The following is a 24,741-nucleotide window of genomic DNA, read 5'->3' as shown; positions in this document are numbered from 1 at the left end:
GATGAATTTGGGGTCAACGAAGGATTGGTGGATAGCTGACACTTGTGCCCCCGTGTCTCTCCACGCAGTAACCTTCTTTCCGCCCACTCTCAAATTTTCCCTTCGCTCCAAGGGTATTTGAGAGGCATCCGGGCCTGGGGATCTTTGGTGTGATGGTGGTGTAATGAATTGCACTCGCATGGTGTTCTTGGGACAGTTGGCCTTGATATGTCCCAGTTCATTACACTTAAAGCATCTTCCATCTGATGGGTCACTGGGCCGAGGTGAGTTACTGGAGACTGGTGAGGTTGAAGGGTAGGGTATCTGTGGCTTTACTTGGGTGGTATGTGGGGTCTTTGGCTGTCCTCGGTTGTAGGGTTTATGGTCTGTGTGCCCCCTGGGGTAATCGTTCCCCTTGACAGTAGCTTTCTTGCTTTCTGCCAGTTCCATCCATTTGGCTCCAATCTCCCCCGCCTCAGCGATATCTTTGGGATTTCCATCTTGTATGTACCGTGTGATGTCTTCAGGAACACCATCCAAGAACTGCTCCATTTGTATGAGGAGGTGCAGTTCTTCCAAGGTTTGAATGTTGTTTCCTGTTATCCAGGCCTCATAGTTTTTTGCAATGTAGTAGGCGTGTTTGGGAAATGACACCTCTGGTTTCCACTTTTGGGTTCTGAAGCGCCGACGGGCATGATCTGGGGTTATCCCCATCCTGTATCTGGCCTTGGTTTGAAAAAGTTTATAGTCATTCATTTGCTGCTTAGGCATTTCAGCTGCCACCTCTGCTAAAGGTCCACTGAGCTGTGACCTCAATTCTACCATGTACTGGTCTTCGGGAATGCTGTACCCAAGACAGGCTCTTTCAAAATTTTCCAAGAAGGCCTCGGTGTCATCACCTGCCTTGTAGGTGGGAAATTTCCTGTGCTGTGGAGCAATAATGGGCGCCGGGTTTTTAGGGTTGGCTGGCACATGCAGCCCAGCTTTTGCCAACTCCAGTTCATGTTTTCTCTGTTTTTCCTTCTCTTCATTCTCTTTTTGTTGTTTTTCCATTTCTCGGCGGTGGGCCAACTCTTCTTCTTCTTGCTTCCTCCTGTGGGCCAACTCTTCTTCTGCTTGTTTCCTTCGGTAGGCCACCTCTTCTTCTTCTAGTTTTCTTTTGTGTGCTGCCTCTTTGGCTGCCTGTTCTCTTTGGTAGGCTGCCAGTTTGATGCTTTCTTCCTTTTCTTTCAGCTCCAGTTGTCGCCTGTGTTCAGCTTCTTTGAGTTGCTCTTCGGCCTCAATTTTTGCCTTAGAAGTCATGATTCCTGTTTTCTTGTGTTGGGGTGCCCTCCGGTGTTTATCATCTGAACTGCAGGTTCTGTTGCCTCCTGGAGTCTGCCTAGCAACAGTGCTTTTTTCCTTTTCTCTCTCTAGCGTAAACTAGAAAAACCACTTTATTTGCATATATATATAGTGCTGGTAATGACTCTCAATGGGAGTGCTATTGTGTGACAAAAGACCCTTAACAGTCTGGTAATGGCTTCTTGCTTAACATGCAAGCCACAAACTGCCAGAGAGAGCAGAAAAAAAAATTCTCTCTGGTTCCCTTTTAAAACCAACTGTTTCTCTCTGCTAAAAAGCCCTTAGCAGAGAAGAGAAAAATATAATATTCCTACTGGCTTCTGGATTCTGTCTATATCCCACCTGCTGCCACTCATATCATAACCTTAGTCCCACATTTGGACCTTAGCGTCCAAAATATGGGGGTTAGCATGAAAACCTCCAAGCTTAGTTACCAGCTTGGACCTGGTACCTGCTGCCACCACCCAAAAAATTAGAGTGTTTTGGGGCACTCTGGTCCCTCTGAAAAACCTTCCCTGGGGACCCCAAGACCCAAATCCTTTGAGTCTCACAACAAAGGGAAATAATCCTTTTTCCCTTCCCCCCTCCAGGTGCTCCTGGAGAGATACACAGACACAAGCTCTGTGAAAACTACACAGAGAGACTCCCCCTCTCTGTTCCCAATCCTGGAAACAAAAAGTACTTTCCTATTCCCCCAGAGGGAATGCAAAATCAGGCTAGCAATCCAACACACAGATCTCCCACCAATTCCCTGGTGAGTACAGACTCAATTTCCCTGAAGTAAAGAAAAACTCCAACCGGTCTTAAAAGAAAGCTTTATATAAAAAGAAAGAAAAATACATACAAATGTTCTCTCTGTATTAAGATGATATAATACAGGGTCGATTGCTTAAAAGAATATTGAATAAACAGCCTTATTCAAAAAGAATACAAATCAAAGCACTCCAGCACTTATATTCATGCAAATACCAAAGAAAAGAAACCATATAACTTACTATCTGATCTCTTTGTTCTTACACTTAGAAACAGAAGACTAGAAAGTAGAAATTGCTTCTCCAAAGCTCAGAGAAAGCAGGCAGGCAGACAAAAGACTCAGACACACAATTCCCTCCACCCAGAGTTGAAAAAATCCGGTTTCCTGATTGGTCCTCTGGTCAGGTGCTTCAGGTGAAAGAGACATTAACCCTTAGCTATCTGTTTATGACATACCTTACAAGAGACCTTTTGCATGAAGCGTATTTCACTTACTTTATATTCACACTCATTAGCATATTTTCATAAAATCCTATGGAGTTCAACGTCACAGCAGGGAAAGGGTTTTACTGCGGCACCTGGGAGCAGTTGAGTTTCATGTTCAGGCTCTGGTATGAGTTCCTCCAGGTTTCTCGTAAGCACACAGGGACCTTAGCAGGTCCTCTCGATACAGGAATGGCTCAGATACGCTAAAGTGATGGGAATTACATTTTCCTTTTTTATTTTTGTATTTCCAATGACATTTCTGTATAACTGTGTTTTCTCCTGGATTTGATATTTAACTAAAGAAAGAATAAGGCCTCAGGGCGCCAGATGGAGGAGCAGGCTGGGGCTAGGACTGCTAAGAAAGCAAGAGTAGCAAGTTTTCTGTATTGTTTCCTGCCCTCATTTTCATGACTAATTTCTCTTCTGCATGAAATTTGCCATTTGTACATGTGAGCCTGGCTAGTTCAGTTGGTAGAGCATCAGGCTTTTAATCTGAGGGTCTACGGTTCAGGTCAGTGAAAAAGACAGTTCTCCCTGTAATATCTTCCAAGATCTTCAGAAGGCATCTTTTGAGGATGCTCCTTTACTTCAGCTTCTCCTTTTCAGGACTTGGCCTTTCCAAGGAAGGGCCATGTATTGCCTAGGACTGAAGGGGCAACTTCCTCACATGCCCACTGGCCTCTCAGTCTGGATTAAGAAAGTCCTCTGGGAGCTGCAGCAAACTGCTGCATGACAACTTGGTGAGCAAATGCAGGGTTGCCCACACAGGGGCATTCTCAGCAGAACTCAGCAGAGGTCTGGGGGTTCCCTATTGGTCCCATGGTGTAAGGGCCAGCACTCAGGATTTTGAATCCTGCAATCTGAGTCGAAGTCTCAGTGGGATCTGAGAGCAATTCCTGTGGCACCTAACCCTACTGGGTCTTCCAAGGCTCTGTCTTGCTTTCTCAAAGGCCATGAAAGTCTGTCTTTTGCTCGCTAGCGGTTGTGACTTGAGCACAAGAGGGGATGTCTGATCCAGAAGCCTGGCTGTGCCTGGAGTCCTGTAGGTAGGGATGCGAGCTGCATTTCCTCTGAGTCCTAAAGCTGGGCTGCAGCCTGGCCTGGGAGGCAGCCCTATTGGTTGACCTACTGGCCCAAAGTCACTTGGGCAGTGTTGGTGTCCCCAGGAATGCTGAAGAGCCTAAGGGAGGGAGACTCAATACTTCTCCCTATCAGTCAGGGTGGAAGAGGAGGGCTGCAAGAGTGGGCAGGCTGATGAGCTGGGCCTTCTACCATTCGGGTGGGGACGAGGTGGGGTACGCGAACTGGGAGAAGCGGTTGCTGGCCTGTGAGGAAAGGCTCAGCCAATGGCATAAGTGGACCTTGTCATTAGCCTACAAAGTTGTGATGCTCAAGACCCATCTTTTGGCTGTGGGGAATTTCCTCAGCCATGTGTTTCCCCCTGCTCCATGAGTGCTACGGAGACTGAACACCATGGCCTTCCACTTCCTGTGGGGCAATAGGACGTCCCTACCTAGTCAGGAGACATGTGGCTTTTCTGCCATATTAGAAGGGGGGTTGGGTTTAGTGGGCTTTGAAGCCTTGTACGGCTCTACTTTTTTGTGTTTCAATTTTCAGTGGTGGCTGAGCTGGAAGGCAGGTCAGGCCCAAGGGAAATGGTGGGGCAACCACAAAGAATGCAACTGACTCTTCCGATATGGCTGTATTATTTTTACTCCACTGGGTGCAGCACTGGGTATGGGATGGCCGATGATGAGGGAAGAGGGAGGCCCCCACCTCTAGTGTTCTTCTACTCTCACCTTACACCCTACAGGATTTTCAGTGGGTGGCTTGGTGGAAGGTGCTTGTAGGATGGCTTCATCCACAACAGTGGCTACCCTCACAGCAGCAGCGGCCACAGCAGCTAGGCTCTCCCTCCACTTTGGCTCAATCTGAACAGAGATCAATGTACCACTGGGTGAGACAGGCCAATTTTAGGGATCTTCCTCTGAAGGTGAGCAACTGTCCCCAGAACTTACTGACAGGCACTTTAAAGTATTTGCAAATGTGCATGGCCGGCATGTGCAGAGCAAAGGCTGCCCAGGGGCACTATGTCAGGCTCTGGCACCGCTTGAGACAATGGACCATCTTCAGCCACCAGGTGACCCAGGATCTAAGGCAGGAATGGGGTGAAGGAGCAAGTCAAGCTGAGCAAGGCAGCCAAAATTCATCTTGCCTTCGTGGCGCTCACAATGATGCCATTTTTGTGTGCCAGGGCTGATACAAACATCCCAAACAGAGAAGCAGCAGGCCAAAAAAGCAGCAGGGGTATTCTGTCTGCTATCCAAGATCCATAAACCTGGAAATCCTGGATGCCCCATCATTTCAGGCAATGACACCCTGACAGCAGGATAGTCTGGCTGTGTAGACTCCCTCCTCAGGCCCTATGCTACCAGCACTCCCAGCTATCTTCGAGATGCAACTGACTTCCTGAGGAAACTACAATCCATTGGTGATCTTCCAGAAAACACCATCCTGGCCAGTATGGAGGTAGAAGCCCTCTACACCAACATTCCACACAAAGATGGACTACAAGCTGTAAGGAACAGTATCCCCGATAATGTCACGGCAAACCTAGTGGCTGAACTTTGTGACTTTGTCCTCACCCACAACTATTTCACATTTGGGGACAATGTATGCCTTCAAGTCAGCAGCATTGCTATGGGTACTTGCATTGCCATATAGCATGCCAACATTTTTATGGCTGACTTAGAACAATGCTTCCTCAGCTCTCATCCCCTAATGCCCCCACTCTACTTGCCCTACACTGATGACATCTTCATCTTCTGGACTCATGGAAAAGAAAACCCTTGAGGAATTGCACCATGATTTCAACAATTTCCATCCTACCGACAATGTCAGCCTGGACCAGTCCACACAAGAGATCCACTTCCTGGACACTACAGTGCTAATAAGCAATGGTCACATAAACACCACCCTATGCTGGAAACATACTGACCGCTATACTTACCTACATGCCTCCAGCTTTCACCCAGACCACATCACGCAATCCATTGTCTACAGCCAAGCTCTAAGATACAACCACATTTGCTCCAACTCCTCAGACAGAGACAAACACCTACAAGATCTCTATCAAGCATTCTTACAAGTACACTACCCACCTGCTGAAGTGAAGAAACAGATTGACAGAGCCAGAAGAGTACCCAGAAGTCACCTACTACAGGGCAGGTCCAACGAAGAAAGTAATACAACCCCACTAGCCGTCACCTTCAGCCCCCCAACTAAAACCTCTCCAGTGCATCATCAAGGATCTACAACCTATTGTGAAGGATGATCCCTCACTGTCACAGATCTTGGGAGACAGGCCAGTCCTTGCTTATGGACAGCCCCCCAACCTGAAGCAAATACTTACCAGCAACCAAACCACATAAACACTAATCCAGGAACCTATCCTTGCAATAAAGCCCGTTGCCAACTCTGTCCACATATCTATTCAGGAGACACCATCATAGGACCTAATCACATCAGCCACACTATCAGAGGCTCATTCACCTGCATATCTACCAATGTGATATATGCCATAATGTGCCAGCAATGCCTCTCTGCCCTATTCATTGGCCAAACCAGACAGTCTCTACATAAAAGCATAAAAGGACACAAATCAGACATCAAGAATTATAACATTCAAAAACCAGTCGGAGAACACTTCAGTCTTCCAGGTCACTTGATTACAGACCTAAAAGTTGCAATATTACAACAAAAAAACCTTCAACAACAGACTCCCACAAGAGACTGCTGAATTGGAATTAATTTGCAAAGTGGACACCATTAAAGTAGGCTTGAATAAAGCCTGAGAGTGGACGGGTTATTACACAAAGTAAAACTATTTTCCCATGTTTATTTGTCCCCCTACTGTTACTCACATCTTCCTGTCAACTGTTGGAAATAGGCCATCCCGATTATCACTACAAAAGGTTTTTTCTCCTGCTGATAATAGCTCACCTTAACTGCTCACTCTTGTTATAGTGTGTATGACAACACCCATTTTTTCATGTTCTCTCTGTGTGTGTGTGTGTGTATCTATATCTATATATCTTCCTGCTGTATTTTCCACTGCATGCATCCGATGAAGTGGGTTTTAGCCCATGAAATCTTATGCTCAAATAAATTTATTAGTCTCTAAGGTGCCACAATTACTCCTTGTTCTTTTTGCAGATAAATTAATGGAGGTTAAGTCCATGAATGGCTATTAGCCAGGATGGGTAAGGAATGGTATCCCTAGCCTCTGTTTGTCAGAGGGTGGAGATGGATGGCAGGAGAGAGATCACTTGATCATTTCCTGTTAGGTTCAGTCCCTCTGGGGCACCTGGCATTGGCCACTGTTGGCAGATAGGATATGGGGTTGGATGGACCTTTGGTCTGACCCAGTATGGCCATTCTTATATTCTTATGAAGGGAGGGGCAGAGCACTGTAACAGAGTTTCTGTAGTGTAGTGGTTATCATGTTTGCTTAACATGCAAAAGGCGCCTGGTTTAAAACCAGGCAGAAACATGATGGCTTCCTTTCCCCAGCTGCTACTGGCCTGTCCCTGCTGTTGTAGGAGCAGCAGTGATTTCTATGCAATGTATAACCTGTATGCTCAATAGGTCTGTTATACTTCCCCCCCCTCCTGCTTTTGTCTCCTCTCCCTCTCTGAATACCTGTGAAGTGGTTTTCCCTGTCCCCCTCCTGGAATGCTTGTGGGATGAATGGGCTGGTTGAACAGCTAGAAGGGCAGAAGAGCTTCCAGGTAGACAAGGTGTCTGGGACTCTAATTAGGCAGCACTCACACACCCAGAGCATGGACACTGCCCAAAGTGGAGCGTGACCAACCAGATGCAGCCAAGTCATCTCTAGTCGCAGGCCATTAGGTGCAGGTCCTTAAAAGGAGAAGGGGCCACGTGCTCAGGAGTCATTCACAAGCTTGTACCTCCAGTGAATGCCCTTTGCCTGACTGCCTGGCCAGTGGTTCTCTGCGTTGTATTTCATTGTGCCTCAGGAAGACTTACCTTCATCGCACCGTCCATAGCTGCACTGTGGGAAACTGACCTTGCAGAATCCTGACATCTCCAGTGCTGTGCCTGTCCTGGGAGCATGAGTATGCAAGTGTGAGTGTGACACCCCCGCTTCTTCTTTTGAACTTAGCTGTCAGTATAATAAATGTGCTGCTTTCTGCCAAACTCTGGTGGGTCATTAGTCCTCCCTACGCTTACTAGCTGGCCCAGTAATGGGTAACAGCTGTGATAAGCTCAACCCCTGCAGGACAGAGGGTGCTGAAATGAGCTGGGAAAAAGCCTTAGCATCAGTAGGTGAAAGCTAGAGGACCTTGGCCAGTCACCTTTTGAAGCCTTGTGGCTTAGTCTCCTCTGCCCTTGGAGGTTGGCCTATGGCGGCCGGCTCTTCCTGCTGGCTTCCTTTGTGTGATTTGCCAAAGGAGGGAGTGAGGCAGGAATGAGGCAAAAGAGGAAAGTCTAGCTGAGGAAGGCAGGGCAGAAGCTAAGCCCATTTGTTCTGCAAAGCCTGAAAAGCCTGGGAAGGTGCGGTTGGCTGCTGGGAGGTAGAATCCTGTGCCTACCTCTTGGCTTCCCAGGGATGGCTACTTGCGTCCCAGGAGAAGAAGGATGGTTCTGGGTGAAAGGAAAACAAGCAAAGCTCTGGGAGGAAATTGGGTGTGGGATGCGGGCTCTGCGCTGGGGGAGCGGGTTGGGCTGCAGGAGGGGTGGCACTTACCCCGGGCACTGCAGCTCCCAAAGTGACTGGTACACACAACCCCGTGGCAGCAAGTCCTAGGTGGGCCGTGCCAGGGGGTCTCTGTGTGCCGCTGCCTGCAGGCGCTGCCCCCAGAGCTCCCATTGGCTGCAGTTCCTGGCCAATGGGGGCTGTGGAGTTGGTACTTGGGGCAGGGGCAATGAATGGAGACACTCCCCTCACCCCAGGGGGTGCCGGGACATGCTGGCCATTTCTGGGAGTGACACAGAGGGACGGAGGCAGAGTGGGCAGGGAGCCACCTTAGTGCTGCTGGCACATCTCTGCACACCCATTAGGGGAGGGGGGCAGAGGTCGTCCATGTGCTGCCTGGGGTAGGGCAGTGCACAGAGCTGCCTCCCCTACTGGGTCTATTACAGGAGGGAAGGGGGGTCTTTTGGCCTGTAAGGTGCAGCAGGTCAGACTAGATGATCACATTGGTCCTTTCTGACCTTAAAGGCTCTGAGTCTAAAAGGGAGAGGGAAGTAAAGGAAGTTTTAAAAAAAAATAAACCAAATATTGTAATACCAGGATAACCCCACCTGCTCATTGTCTAGTCCCACCCCTTTCTTCCTCCATTGTGTGTTGAATGACCTGCAGAACATTAATTCTCTCATTCTATTGATAAACTGATACAATGTGACTGAAATTAAACTAATTCCCAGCAGAGAAAACATCACATCACTGCACTGGCTGGGAATTGAACCCAGGTCAACTGCTTGGAAGGGAGATATGCTCACCACTATACTGCCAATGCACCTGGTGAAAGTATCACTTATGCTTGCCCACTGAGGCTAGACAAGCATTGAGGAGATTTTCTGTCTATTAAAATGAACTGGATTCTCATCACTAAAAAAAACCACCTCCATCTTCACTTGGGTTTGAACCATCAGCCTTTCAATTAGCCACCAAAGTCGTTAATCACAGGGTATGTCTACACTATGGGATTATTCTGATTTTACAGAAACCAGTTTTTGGAAACAGATTGTATAAAGTCGAGTGCACACGGACATACTAAGCACATTAGTTCGGCAGTGTGCGTCCATATACCGAGGCGAGTGTCAATTTCTGGAGCGTTGCACTGTGGGTAGCTATCCCATAGCTATCCCATAGTTTCTGCAGTCTCTCCCACCCATTGGAATTCTAGGTTGAGGTCCCAATGCCTGATGGGGCAAAAACAGTGTCGTGGGTGATTCTGGGTAAATGTCGTCACTCAGTCCTTTCTCCGTGAAAGCAATGGCAGACCATCATTTCGCGCCCTTTTCCCTGGATTGCCTGGGCAGACGCCATAGCACGGCAACCATGGAGCCCATTCAGCCTTTTTTCACTGTCACCGTATGACTACTGGATGATGCTGATAGATGCGGTACTGCAGCACTACACAGCAGCATCCCCTTGCCTTTTCAAGTTAGCAAAGATGGTTACCAGCCATACCGTCCCATCTGCGGCTTTGCAAATTGACAATGACAGTTACCAGTTATACTGTACCGTCTGCTGCTGTCATGGGTGCTCCTGGCCGGCCTCGGTGAGGTTGGCCTGGGGCGCATGGACAAAAATGGGAATGACTCCCCAGGTCATTCCCTTCTGTGAGTTTTGTCTAAAGGGAGAGTCAGTCCTGTCTAGACTATCAGGCAAGCCTGCTAAAGAACCAGAGAGGCAAACGGCCGCTCCGGGTCAGAGCCCCAGACATCCAGCAGAAATGATGAGCTGCATGCCATTCCAGGGGGTGCCCCTGCAACAACCCCACCCGTTGCTTCCCTCCTCCCCCACCCCTCCTGGGCTACCGTGGCAGTGTCCCCTTGTTTGTGTGACGAAGTAATAAAAAATGCATTAATTTGAAACAACACTGACTTTATTGCCTCTGCAAGAAGAGCTCAAAGGGGGCCAATACCGCTGAATTGCGGCCACACTAATCCTAATCCAACATGGCAAGTACTGATTTCAGCAATACTCCCCTCGTCGGGGAGGAGGACAGATATCGGTATTAAGAGCCCTTTATATCGATATAAAGGGCTTCATTATGTGGACGGGTGCAGGGTTAATGCGATTTAATGCTGCTAACTTAGATATAAACTTGTAGTGTTCACCAGGCCAGAGAGAGCAGCAGGTTTTCCCTACTGTTTCCCACTCTTGTTTTCTTGACTAGTTCTCCTCTGCACCAAGTTGCTCTTTCATGTTGTAAGTCTGGCAAGCTCAGTTGGTAGAACATCAGACTTTTAATCTGTAGGTCCAGGGGTCAAGTCACTGGTCAGGTGATAAACTACTCCCCAAGATCTTAAACTGTCTCTTTGGAGTCCTCTTTCACATTATTTTTTCTCTTCAGGATTTTCCCTTTCCTCAGAAGGGCCTTTTTGTGTGTGGGTTTGAAGGGGCAACTTCCTGACAACCTCTCTGTCCTTGCAGCCTGGAGGAATAAAGGCCACTGGGCATATAGCATGTTCCTTCCCTGCACACACACACACATACAAACACACAGAATATCCCTAGGAATTAGAATCACCTGCTGCTTTCCCCTTTCCTGCTGGATCCCCAAACAAGGATGCTCTTCAGCCTAAACCCATGTCCCCTCTTTTCTCGGTGCCCCTCAATCCCAATCCTCAGTCCCTCCTATGCACACTGCTTCTCACTCCCAACCAGAGCCTACTCCTCTTCACCCTTCTCCTCTGTCCCTAACCACAGCCCTCTCAATCCCAAGCCACAGCCCCCTTCTATTCCCAGTGCCCCTCAATCCCAACCCACAGGCCCCTCCTCCTCACGCTGCTCCTCAATCCCAACTCATAGGCCCCTCCTATTCCTGGTGCCCCTCAATCCCAACCCACAGCTCCCTGCTTCCCTCCAGCAGCAGGTGCTTCAGACCCGCTCAGGAAGATTTTCTTGCCAGGTTTCGTGTATGAGTCTGCATGTGGATTTTACAGTATGTTGGAAATATGTTGGATTGCTTGCCGAAATGATCACTTTTGCCTGGTGTTGGATTCCCAGCCTCCTTGTTTTGGGGGCAAGAGAAATAAAGCGTTGTTATCCTTGTTGTGTAAATTGAGGGCAGCACAACTGTGCTCGGCAGACCCCGACTGAGGGCCTCACCCTTAATTCAATAGCACTTGCTAGGCAGGGAACAGGGGTTCGAAAGCCAAATGGGCCCGCGCCTGGGTCCTAATACTAAAATTTAGGGGTTAGATCAGTGTTAGGACAGGGTGGCTGTGGAGGAATGAGTGAGTCCCTAGACAACATAGTGAGTATAGTGCCTTCTTATTTTCCCCTTTCCACCCAGTATGGCAGGTGAAAACATTTAACCTTTTTATTACTGACCTTGGCACAAAAAGCGGGAATGTGCTAATAAAGTCTGCGGATGACACAAAGCTGGGGGGTATTGCTAACACGGAGAAGAACCGGGATATCATACAGGAAGATCTGGATGACCTTGTAAACTGGAGTAATAGTAATAGGATGAAATTTAATAGTGAAAAGTGCAAGGTCATGCACTTAGGAATTAATAATAAGAACTTTAGATATACATTGGGGATGCATCAGTTGGAAGCAACAGAGGAGGAGAAGGACCTTGGGGTATTGGTTGATCACAGTATGATTATGAGCCGTCAATGTGATATGGCCGTTAAAAAAGCTAATGCGGTTTTAGGATGCATTAGGCGAGGTATTTCCAGCAAAGATAAGGACGTGTTAGTACCGTTATATAAGGCACTGGTGAGACCCCACCTGGAATACTGTGTGCAGTTCTGGTCTCCCATATTTAAGAAGGATGAATTCAAACTGGAACAGGTTCAGAGACGGGCTACTAGGATGATCCGAAGAATGAAAAACCTGTCATATGAAAGGAGACTCAAAGAGCTTGGCTTGTTTATTCTAGCCAAAAGAAGGCTGAGGGGGGATATGCTTGCTCTTTATAAATATATCAGATGGATTAATATTAGGGAGGGAGAGAAATTATTTAAGCTTAGTACCAATGTAGATACAAGAACAAATGGGTATAAACTGGACACTAGGAAGTTTAGACTTGAAATTAGACGAAGGTTTCTAACCATTAGAGGAGTGAAGTTCTGGAACAGCCTTCCAAAGGGAGTACTGGGGGCAAAAGACATATCTGGCTTTAAGACTAAGCTTGATAAGTTTATGGAAGGGATGGTATGATGGGATAGCCTAATTTTGGCAATTGATCTTTGATTATTAGCAGATAAGTATACCCGTTGGTCGGTGATGGGATGTTGGATGGGATGGGATCTTGGTTACTGTAGAGAATTCTTTTCTGAGTGCTGGCTGGTGAGTCTTGCCCACATGCTCAGGGTTTAGCTGATCGCCATATATGGGGTTGGGAAGGAATTTTCCTCCGGGGCACATTGGCAGAGGCCCTGGAGGTTTTTTGCCTTCCTCTGCAGCATGGGGCATGGCTCACTTGCTGGTGGATTCTCTGCAGCTTGAGGTCTTCAAACCACAATTGGAAGACTTCAATAACTCAGACATAGGTTAGGGATTTGTTATAGAAGTGGAAGGGTAGGGTTCTGTGGCCTGCTTTGTGCCGGGGGTTGGACTAGATGATCACATTTGTCCCTTCTGACCCTAGAATCTATGAGTCTAAGAGTGAACTCTACAGAGGCACCTCTGGGCTTGCACTGACTAAGGACAACAGCAGTGAGTGGGGTGCAGAGAGGGGATGGCTCATGTTAAAGGACTTTTGGTTGCTGGACTTATGAACCATAGGGAGAAGGACACTGCCCAGCTTATTTGTGGGTGGGTCTTTTCCTCGTGGTTTATGTTTATGCGTTGGGGCTGCTGACATGACTTCTGCTAACCCTGGGCTTACATTGCAATGTAGGCATACCCTGAGAGAGCATCTATAACGTGATAAAAGCAGTGTGGCCCGGCTGGCCTGGATCATCTGACTTGGACTCCTGGGGCTCAGGTTGTGAGGCTAAAGACTGCAGTGTAGACATTTAGGCTCAGACTAGAGCCCAGGTTCGGAGCCCCTCACCCCTTGTCGGGTCTCGGAGGCTGGGCTCAAGCCCAAGTGTCTACACTGTAATTTTATAATCCTGTAGCAAAAGTCCCACAAGCCTGAATCAACTGACTCAGGGTTTCAGAATAGTCACTTGGGTGTGTTTATGACAGTGCAGACATAATACTACGCTATGTCCATGCTGCAATGAAACAGCCAGGGCTGCCCAATGCCAACTCAGGCTCCCGAGGCTTTGGCCGTGGGGTGGTAAATTTGCAGTGTAGATGTCTCAGCTCAGGCTCAATACTGGGCTCTGGGCCCCCTCAAAGTTGGGAGGGAGTTTAGCAAGCAAAAAAGGTAAAACCGCAATGAAGTATTACCCTGGACTCAATGGTATTTCTCCATTGGTCTGCCTGCTTTGGAGCAGGGACAATAGCACATCCTGCTCCATTAATTATTTCATAGGGTGGTTTAGGATTTTCATTCTCAGACACTGGGCACAAAGCAGGACTCAACCCTCGGCATAAACTAGGTGAGCTGCCCACAGATTCTGGCAGCCACAATGAGCATTTGGTGTGAGAGCTCAGACCTGCCCCTGTCCCAGAGAGAGGGGTCATCCATGAGGGGACTGGATCACTGACCTACCAGCTCCTAACTCCCAAACGTTCAGTAACTCTGTTATCAGTGCCTGTGTGTGTAATTTAAACCATAAAAAAAAAACACACTGGGCTAGACCAAAGGTCCTTCTGACAACAGCCAAGAGCAGGTGCCCCAAAAGCCACTCAACAGGGCACCACTAGCAGTTGTTATCCCTGCCTCAAAAGCAGACAGACCAATGGAGAACTGCCATGAGTCCAGGGTAATACTTCCCTGCAGTTTTACCATTTGCACTTGCTAAACTCCCTCCCAACCTTCTGGGCTCCTAGACCTATCCTAGTGTTATGTCTACACTATGATTAAAACACCCAAGTCACCTGTCTCAAAGCCCAGGTCAGCTGACTCAGGGTTATGGGACTTGGACTGCAAGACTATAAAATTACAGTGCAGACATATGGACTTGAACCCAACCTCTGAGACCCCACGAGGGGTGTGGGTTTCTGAACCCAGGCTTCAATGTGAACACAAATATCTGCACCACTGTTTTTAGCCTCTCAGCTTTAGCTCCATGAGTCCAAGTCAGATGACCCAGGTCAGCCATCCTGCCATCTTTATCCCAGGAGAGATGGATTCTATGGGTACGCTCCCATTGCAATGGAAGCCCAGGTGTGGCACGCTGTGCTCAAAGCAGCACCCTGCAAGCCCCATATTCACCACTCTCATATAGTGATGATACATTTGAACAAAATCTGCCTGGTGAGGTATCATTTCAAAAATCTTGAACTGTTCATCTGTTGAACCTTAATATCTTCTTGCATTCTGTGTGCTCACACTGGTTTGGGAAGTTATGAAGTTTGCTCCGTGTGCATTACAGAAATATGTTATGAGGTTGGGAAATGCCCCCCACCAGCCTTTCAGGTGCGACAAGGGAGGAGCCAGACTCACTGCTGGCCCATTGAAGGTATCTACACTCCCAAGGACTATCCCAGGAACCTTGTACGATGCAGACTTCACCGAGATAATACAGCAACAATGGACACTGCTTGACTCACATCATAGCAAAGGAGCTTTCTAGAAAGTTGGAAGAAACTATGAAAGAGTGGAAGAGACATCATGACTTGGCATCTCTCCCCCACAAATCAACAGCTGGAAACACACCTGGATGACAAAACTGATTCATAAATCAGAAGATAATAATAATAATACATTCAAACCAAGGTCCCCAAATAGCTAGTACTGGTTTTTCAGCTGAAAATTTTCAGTTTGGGGAATTTTGTTTTCCCAATCAGACCTTGCCAAGGGAAGCAGGGAGAAAATGTTTGAGTTGCCTCCTTCAGAACAGCTTAGCCTAGACACTCTAGCTGTGAGTCACTGTCATGGCCTTGCTGAGAACTGAGGTATTTTAATAATTTGGGGAGGTCTCAGGGTGTTTGGGGGAGATTATGAGGCTGTTACCTTTTGAGATAAAAGCTAAGACATACAGGGCTTGAGAATTTTATTTTTAGAAATCTGAGATTTAGACATTTTATTTACAGCAAGGGGGATTCTGAGCAGGGTTTTGTTTGCAGGAAGCAACATTGTTTTGTCTGCCATTGTACCAAAGGGGAGATGGTGGTCTAGAAAGGAGGAGTGAAGACTAAATGCATCCGATGAGGATGGGATTTGAACCCATGCGTGCAGAGCACAATGGATTAGCAGTCCATCGCCTTAACCACTCGGCCACCTCATCTGAGATGTCAGGGAATGGGCAGGATGAGAAATCTAAGGCCAGCAGAGACAGGGACACTAAGGTGTTTTTAAATACTAAGCGGAAGCAGGGGCTGAATGAGCTCCCGCCTCACACCTAGTGACCAGCTGTGGGAGAGGCTTCAGGAACAGACTGTGTTTGCATAGACACACCTACTCTGCCTAGGTATGCAGCATCATGGGGCTGCTTCCCCAAAATGACCAGTTTTAGCTGGTGGCGGGTTACAAATCACTTTAGCACTGAGTGGTATGAAATGTTATTATCCTTCCTGCATAAGTGAAGGGCAGCAGAACATACTTAGTCGGTCCTGATAGGTGAGGAATAGCTTTTATTGGACTGCATAGAAGTGATTCAGAACGTCACCCTAAAGCAGTGGTCCCCAAACATTTCACACTGTGCCCTCTTATCCATGGCTGTGGGCCCTCGGAGCCACAGTTGAAAACTGGGGCTGGTAGTGGGGTGTTGCTTGCTGAAGAAAGGGGTGCAGACAGGGGCAAAGGGGGTCGAGGTCGAGCTGGCAGTCACGGGCTGTGGATGAGGGTGGGGTTGGAAAAGAGCTGGGACAGAGTCAGGCTGACTGGTGCTCCCTCTATGAGGTCTGGCTCAGCCCCTGAGGTGCCCCTATGAATCTTCCTCTTTGTTCCCCTAGGAGTCATGCCCCACATTTTGGGGACCACTGAAAAGACGGTTACTCACCTTTGTAACTGTTGTTGTTCGAGATGTGTTGCTCACATCCATTCCAGTTAGGTGTGCGCGCCGCGCGTGCACGTTCGTCGGAAACTTTTTACCCTAGCAACTCCAGTGGGCCGGCAGGTCGCCCCCTTTAGTGGCGCCGCCATGGTGCTCGATATATACCCTTGCCGGCCCACCCGCTCCTCAGTTCCTTCTTGCCGGCTACTCCGACAGTGGGGAAGGAGGACGGGTGTGGAATGGATGTGAGCAACACATCTCGAAGAACAACAGTTACAAAGGTGAGTAACCGTCTTTTCTTCTTCGAGTGATTGCTCACATCCATTCCAGTTAGGTGAATCCCAAGCCATACCTAGGCGGTGGGGTCGGAGTGAGAAGTCGCGGCATGGAGCACTGCAGATCCGAAGGCCGCATCCTCTCTTGACTGCTGGACCAGGGCGTAATGGGAAGCAAAGGTGTGGACCGATGACCAGGTCGCTGCCCGACAGATTTCCTGGATGGGCACACGGGCGAGGAAAGCCAGCGACGACGCCTGCGCCTTGGTAGAATGCGCAGTCACACGGCCCATAGGAACGTGGGCCAGCTCATAGCAGGTCCTGATACAGGACGTTACCCATGAGGATAACCTCTGCGAGGAGATAGGAAGCCCCTTCATGCGGTCCGCTACTGCCACAAAAAGTTGGGGGGATTTGCAGAACAGTTTGGTCCTCTCCACATAGAACGCGAGAGCCCTACGGACATCAAGCGAGTGGAGCTGTTGCTCCCTGCCTGAAGAGTGAGGTTTTGGGAAAAAAACCGGGAGGAATATCTCTTGGTTGATGTGGAAGGTAGAGACCACCTTGGGGAGAAAGGCAGGGTGTGGCCTCAGCTGCACCTTATCTTTGTGGAAGATTGTATACGGGGGGTCTACCACAAGAGCCCGGAGTTCCGACACCCGCCTAGCTGAGGTGATAGCTACTAGAAAGGCAGTCTTCCAAGAGAGATAGAGTAGGGAGCAAGTAGCTAACGGCTCAAAGGGGGGCCCCATGAGCCGAGACAACACCAGGTTAAGATCCCAGGTTGGAGCAGGGAGTCGGACGTTAGGGTATAAACGTTCCAGCCCCTTCAGGAATCTAGACACCGTCGGGTGAGAAAAAACGGAGCGGCCATCCCCACCGGGGTGAAAGGTGGAGATAGCTGCCAGGTGGACCCGCAACGACGATATCGCCAGACCCTGTTGTTTGAGGGACCAAACATAGTCTAAGATATTGGCCACCGAAACTTCCATAGGGCGGAGACCTTTCTCCACGCACCAACAGGAGAAACGCTTCCACTTGGCCGAGTATGTCGCTCTAGTGGAAGGCTTCCTGCTGCCCAAAAGAACCTCCCGTACCGGGGTGGAGAAGCGCAGTTCAGAACCGGTCAGCCACGCAGGAACCACGCCGCTAGGTGCAGCGACTGCAGGTCCGGGTGACAGAGAGTCCCGTGTTCCTGGGTGATCAGGTCCGGGTGAAGGGGCAGGGGAACTGGGTCGGCTATGGCCAGGTCCAGCAGCATGGGGTACCAATGTTGCCTGGGCCACGCCGGGGCTACCATGATCACGCGAGCCCTGTCCCTGCGCACCTTCAGAAGGACCCTGTGGACCAGTGGGAACGGGGGAAACGCGTAGTACAAGTGGGTCGTCCACGAAATAAGGAAGGCATCTGCTATAGACCCGGGCTCCCTGCCCTGAAAGGAGCAGAACGCCTGGCACTTCTTGTTCCCCCCGGACGCGAAGAGGTCCACACGGGGATAACCCCACCTCTGGAAGATTGAGAGGGCGACGTCCGGGCGAAGGTACCACTCGTGTGATAGGAAGGATCTGCTCAGGCGATCTGCCAGCGTGTTCCGTACTCCGGGGAGGAAGGAAGCCGTGAGGTGAATGGAGTGGGCTACACAAAAGTCCCAGAGTCGCATCGCCTCGTGACATAGGGGAGAGGATCTGGTGCCGCCCTGCTTGTTGATATAGTACATGGTCGTCGTGTTGTCGGTAAACACCGTGACACAACGACCTCGAAGCTGGTGACAGAAAGTTTGACAAGCAAGGCGGACCGCTCTCAACTCCCGCATGTTGATGTGTAGCTCCACCTCCTGCGGGGACCACAGGCCCTGTGTCCTCAGGGTTCCCAGGTGGGCCCCCCAGCCAAGATCTGAGGCGTCCGTCATTAGGGACACCGAAGGCTGAGGTGGGTGGAAAGGGAGCCCCGCACACACTACGGACTGGTCTAGCCACCAGCCGAGAGAATCTAACACCCCCTGGGGGATTGTGATCAGCATGTCTAGCGGTTGCCTTGCCGGCCGGTAATGTGCGATAAGCCACAACTGGAGGGGCCTCATGCGGAGCCGAGTGTAACCGGTCACAAATGTGCATGCTGCCATGTGGCCTAACAGGGTTAGACATGTCCGTACCGAAGTCATGGGGGCTGCCCGCAATCGCTGAACGATCGCCGACAATGCCTGGAACCTCGGTAAGGGCAGAAGAGCCCTGGCCACGGTGGAGTCCAGGACGGCCCCGATGAACTCCACCCTCTGCGTGGGGAGCAGGGTGGACTTGTCTATGTTGATCATGAGGCCCAAGGTAGCAAACAGGCCGGTGATCACGCGGACGTGGCTGCAAACCTGTAGTTCCGACGTGCCCCGAATTAACCAATCATCTAGGTAAGGGAACACGTGGATACGACTGCGCCGAAGATGTGCCACAACGACTGCCATGCATTTTGTAAATACCCTCGGGGCCGTAGAAAGGCCAAATGGGAGGACTGCAAATTGGTAGTGGAGGGGGCCCACCACGAATCGAAGGAAACGTCTGTGGTGCGGCCAAATGGCGATGTGAAAATAAGCGTCCTGCATGTCGAGGGTGGCGTACTAGTCTCCCGGATCCAGGGATGGGATAATGGTCCCCAGGGATACCATGCGGAACTTCAACTTCACTAGGTATTTGTTGAGCTCTCGCAGGTCGAGGATAGGCCTGAGGCCTCCCTTGGCCTTGGGGATCAGAAAGTAGCGGGAATAAAACCCCTTGCCTTTCTCGTTTTCCGGAACCGCCTCTATAGCTCCTTTGTTGAGGAGCGTCTGTATCTCCTGTCGAAGGAATTGCTCGTGAGAGGGGTCCCTGAAGAGGGACGAGGAAGGGGGGCGGGAAGGAGGAAACGATATAAACTGCAGGTGGTATCCCGTCTGCACCGTGCGCAAGACCCAGCGGTCCGATGTTATTTGGGTCCACTCCGGAAGGAAAAACGAAAGGCGGTTGGAAAACGGGGGGAAGGATCCGTAGGGGAAACTGTTACTGCGCCCTCGGGCGCACCTTCAAAACGAAGGCTTGGGACCAGGCGGGGGCTTAGAGGAGCTTTGATTCTGCCCCCCTTGGTTCCCCGAATGCCTACGCCTTCCATTCCTGCCACGGCGCCTATTGAGGTCCTGCCGTTGGCGGAACTGGGGGTATGGCCTGCGCTGCTGCTGCTGCTGTGGCCGGAAGGGTCTGCGCTGCGTTCCCGGCGTGTGCATCCCGAGGGAGCGCATAATGACCCGATTGTCTTTGAGACTCTTAAGTCTGGGGTCTGTCTTTTCCGAAAACAGGCCCTGGCCTTCGAACGGGAGGTCCTGGATGGTATATTGGAGCTCCGGTGGAAGGCGAGAGACCTGCAGCCAGGAGATACGGCGCATCGTTACCCCCGAGGCGAGGGTGCGGGCAGCCGAGTCTGCAGCGTCTAAAGAAGCTTGCAACGAGATTCGTGCAACCTTCTTGCCCTCATCCAGAATGGCCGCAAATTCTTGGCGGGCCTCTTGTGGCAGCAGCTCTTTGAATTTGTCCGCTGCCACCCACGAGTTAAACGCATATCTGCTGAGCAGGGCTTGTTGGTTTGAAACCCTGAGCTGAAGGGCCCCAGCTGAATAGACCTTGCGGCCAAGGAGGTCCATACGTCTGGCCTCCTTGGATTTGGGGGCTGGAGCTTCCTGCCCATGACGCTCCCTCTCGTTCACCGACTGCACCACCAGGGAACACGGTGTCGGGTGGACGTGGAGGTACTCGTAGCCCTTGGAGGAGGCCATGTACTTCCTCTCGATGCCCCTCGCCGTAGGGGGGATAGAGGCCGGTGACTGCCAGATTGTATTGGCGTTGGCCTGGATCGTCCTAATGAAGGGTAGGGCGACCCTGGTGGGAGCATCAGACAAGAGGATGGTGACGATAGGGTCCTCGATCTCAGAGACCTCCTCGGCTTGCAGGCTCAGATTCTGAGCTACTCGCCTAAGGAGGTCTTGGTGCGCCCTGAGATCCAGCGGGGGAGGGCTACTGGAGGAGGTGCCAGCCACCGCTTCATCAGGGGAGGAGGATGAGGAGACCCCCGGCAAGAAAGTGTCCAATGGGGGGTCTCCCTCGGCCCTCGCCTCTGTCTCAGGAGCCAGAGCAGAGTCTTGCTGCTTGGATCCTTCCTCTCCATCCGGGGAGGGAGGGGGGCGAGACAACGAAGCCTCTGGCACCCTGTGCTCCGCCGTTGCAGGCCTAGCAGGAAGCTGTTGGGGGCCCTGGGCTTGATGGTATGCCCAAGGGGTCCAAAACCCCCACTGCTGCGGACCTTGGTCCTGTTGCGGAGGGTCTTGAAATAATGCCGCCTGCCTGTCGGTGCCCAGCGCATACACGCTGTCTGTCTGAGAAGACACCGACGGCTGTCTGGAAGGCCATGGCGGGGCCGACCCCGGCTGGTAAGGGTCTGCACGGGTCGGCACCGAAGATCTTCTCGGTGCCGGGGAACGGTACCGGGAGTCATAGCGGTGCCGGGATCGGGACCGGGTTCTGTCTCGGTGCCGGGATCTGGAACGGTACCGGCCGCTGCTTCGGTGCCGGGATCGGGACCGGGACCTGCCACCGACGCGGTGCCGGGAGGTCGACCGGGACCGGGACCTGCCACCAGCTCGGTGCCGGGAGGTCGACCGGCGCGGTGAGTGACGGCGGGACTGGCTCCTGGAGTCACGGTGCCGGTATCGGCGGCTGGAGTCAGACCGCGACCGTCTGGAGGTCGATCAGTGCCGCGAGTGCGACCGGTACCGCCGAGGGGAGCGGTGCCGGGACTGCGAGTGGCAGTGCGATCTTGATCGACCGTGGCGTCGGGACCTGGATCGCGAGCGCGAGTCCCGAGACGGTGCCGACATCATGGGCTTGCCTCTAGATGCGACCCGCACCGGAGGTACCGGGGGTGGCAGCTGAGTAGACTCAGTTAGGGCGATAAGGTCCCATGCCGAGGCGAAGGTCTCCGGCGTGGATGGGACCAATAGCTCAACCCCAGATCTTATGGGGGAGCTTGGCGTCACCGGACTCGACGGACCCACCGGGCCCGGAGTCGACGGTGCCGGTGGTGCCGCGGCCGATGTCGATGCCGGGCGCTCCAATCGGGTCTGCCTGGCTGGAGTAGCAGACGCTGACGGTCTCGCCTCTGCACCCGGTGCCGGGGAAGGTCGGTGCCGGGGAGTCTTCCCGGTGCCGGTGCGATCCGGTGCCGGTGCCGAGATCACGGCCTGTGAAGCTGCCGGGTCCAGTGCCGCCTCCATGAGGAGAGTCCTGAGTCTTTGGTCTCTCTCCTTCTTTGTCCTGGGCTTAAAAGCCTTGCAGATGCGGCACTTGTCCGACCTGTGCGATTCCCCCAGGCACTTCAGACACGTGTCGTGGGGGTCGCTGGTAGGCATAGGCTTCTTACAGGCCGCACACTGCTTAAAGCCCGGCGAACCAGGCATGAGCCCGGTGCCGGGTGCCGGGAAGGGCTACAGCCCCCGGCGAACAACTATCTACAATACTATTTACACTAATTACTTAACTAACTACACTTAACGATCTAACTAACAACTGTAACAATAACGATAGTTAACAAGGAGAGCTAGGGACGTGGAGGACAGCTATGCTGCGCTCCACAGTTCCAACGACCGACACGGCGGTAAGAAGGAACTGAGGAGCGGGTGGGCCGGCAAGGGTATATATCGAGCGCCATGGCGGTGCCACTCCAGGGGGCGACCTGCCGGCCCACTGGAGTTGCTAGGGTAAAAAGTTTCCGACGAACGTGCACGCGCGGCGTGCACACCTAACTGGAATGGATGTGAGCAATCACTCGAAGAAGAACCCTACACGTTAAGCAGGGGCTAGTGATGCCAAAGCCCAGGGAAAGGGAGAACAAGTGCAGGGGCCCCAGCACTGGAACTAGGCCCCCTCACTTCTGTCTGTGGCTCTGCCCCCTGCCACACCTTCCACCCACGGCCCCATCCACTGTCACCTCTGTTCCACCCCTTCCCCCACTAGCCCCACCCTGTCACTCCTTTACCCCTGCCCCGCTGTGGCCCCAAGACCAGAGAAGCTCTGTGCCCCTGCTGCAGCCCCTGGGCAGTAGCACAGAGTGAGAGCTCCTCCAGCCCTGGGGCTGACATGGGGGAGACTTTTCCAGGGGGACCTAATTTCTCCAGGGCCCCTAGTCTTTGGCTCCACTGCCCCTTAGTGACACAAGGTTTGGGGAGGCTGAGCCCCCCCGAGCCTCCATTATGTGCTGCCCAGGCTACCGCTGCTCAGTGTGTGGCCAGTCTCTCTGTGTTCTCTGCTGTTTGTGCTGGGGAGCCTGGCTGTCCTTAGGGGTGGGGCCCTCAGGCAGCCGCTCCGGACTTCAGGGGGTCAAAGGGCACTGTGTGCCAGTGCAAAGGTGCTCACTGCTCTCCCCTGCCCCAGTGCTCCTCCATGGCCCCATAGAGGGTTGGGGGGAGAGAGGAGCAACACTATCTGCTCCATGCGTCCTGGTCACTTTCCCCACCTGGGCTGTGCTGTGAGGGGAGCATCAGAAGCTGCTGCTCTCTGCCCTCCCCTTATGCAGCCTGGCTGAGGAAAGTGACCCGGATGCAAGGAACTCAGATGATGCTTCTTGCCCCCACACCCCACCCCCCCAGCTCCTAGGGGTGCCCGGAGGAGCAGCCTTCCAGGGAGGAGCGGGCAGCAATGCGAGCTGCTTCATGCACACAGGTCACTGTCCCCACATGGGTGCAGGAGGGGGTGCAGGGGTTAGGGGTGTAGCGGATGCAGCAGGGGGCAGTGGCTGTTAGCCCAGGAAGGGAGTGTGGGACTTAAGGGCAAAGGGGACACAGTGTAGGAGTTAGAGCACAGGAGGGGGCAGGAGATAGGGGTTAAGGAGGCACAAGGGTTGGGAGTGCAGGAGCTGGGGGGAAAGTGGGAAGGGGATCATCCAGTGGCGATGGGGAAGTGCTAAAGTACAAGTTTTGCTCAGGGCACCATTTCCCCTAACGCTGATCCTTGATAACATTTCTTGCTGGGAGCGGGAGGGGAGAGAGATGAGGCGTTTTCCCTCTGTTTCTTTCCTCTCCATTTTCTGCTCCTTCCTTCAGTTCCAGAAACCTCCCTTGTGTTTCAGACTGTGCAGTGACGCCCTCCCCATCCCAGGCCTCTAGAGCCTTTGGAGCAGAAAGATCCCAGTAGCGGAGGAGGAATCCAGGGGTGAGTAGCTGGCAGGAAGGAGTCCTAGCAGCTCTTCTGGGAGTGCAGGGGAGAAATGACTCCCCCTTCTCTAGATTCTCCCCATGGGGCTCTGGGGAGCAGGGAGCGTTGTGTGATAAATTCCATCCAACATCCCCCTTTGATCCAAGCTGAGGGACATCTCAGCTCCGCACGTTCCCCTTGGCAGCACCAAACAAGGGATGTTTTCCACTGTGCAGGAGACCCAGCCAGGGACTGATGTGCTGGAGATATGTTGGGAAAGGGACTGTCTGAATTCCCAAGGCAGGAAATGAACAATCTACAGCGACATCATTAACCACAAACACGCTCTAACCATGATCCAGCCAGTAGGGAAATGGGCAGGAATTCTTGCTGTTCAGCCATGGCCACATGTACAGAGCTGCACAGCAGTGAGTGTGCTGGGGAAGCTGGTCTGAGCAAACAATTGGAAATGCCCCTTCAGTGAGAACAGAACCAGAGTGTAGAAAGGCCCCTGTGTTAAGTGGTTGTGGCTGAGGGCTTAGGGAGCTGGGGTATGACACCATAGGGGTCTTTCTGTGGAGGGTTGATTTTTGCCAGCTAGGAAAGGCTGGTGTGTGGTGTCTTCATGGCTGTACTTTCAGTGATGCAGGTTTCTCTATCCCATTGTTCCATGGGCATCCTACTAGATTGCCAGCTGCCTTTCAACTGCAGTGTGGAGATTGTTTGTTTGTGGGGAGAGACAGTGTGTGTGTTGAGGTAGGTAAGACCGGATCATTATTATCCCTACTTGAAAGAGGGAGAAGCTAAGGCTGAGAAAGGAGAATTGACTTGTCTTAGGTCACACAGCCAGTCAGTGGCAGAGTTGGGAAAAGGACTCAAGAGCCCTGATTTTGAAACTAACCATCAGATGTTGAATTTCATACATGGAATGACCTGAG

At 51.6% G+C, this 24,741-nt stretch overlaps 1 long non-coding RNA gene and 1 other non-coding gene across 2 annotated transcripts in view; one reads left to right on the top strand and one right to left on the bottom strand.

Annotated features, from left to right (window-relative positions):
* LOC127040995 (uncharacterized) overlaps positions 1 to 23,740 on the top strand; it is a 401,696-nt gene extending 377,956 nt beyond the window's left edge. Inside the window, exon 3 of the long non-coding RNA XR_007771572.1 lies at positions 23,719 to 23,740. This is a non-coding gene — a long non-coding RNA (uncharacterized LOC127040995). The remainder of the gene's footprint in view (positions 1 to 23,718) is intronic.
* On the bottom strand, positions 15,537 to 15,618 carry TRNAS-GCU (transfer RNA serine (anticodon GCU)). Its single transcript has one exon. It is a non-coding gene; the product is annotated as a tRNA-Ser (tRNA).
* Positions 23,741 to 24,741: the final 1,001 nt, after the last annotated feature.

The sequence above is a fragment of the Gopherus flavomarginatus genome (genome assembly GCF_025201925.1).
Source record: "Gopherus flavomarginatus isolate rGopFla2 chromosome 13 unlocalized genomic scaffold, rGopFla2.mat.asm SUPER_13_unloc_1, whole genome shotgun sequence".
Taxonomy (NCBI): Eukaryota; Metazoa; Chordata; order Testudines; family Testudinidae; genus Gopherus; species Gopherus flavomarginatus.
Note: the sequence above shows the minus strand (reverse complement) of the source record. Positions and strands in the feature narration are given on the sequence as shown.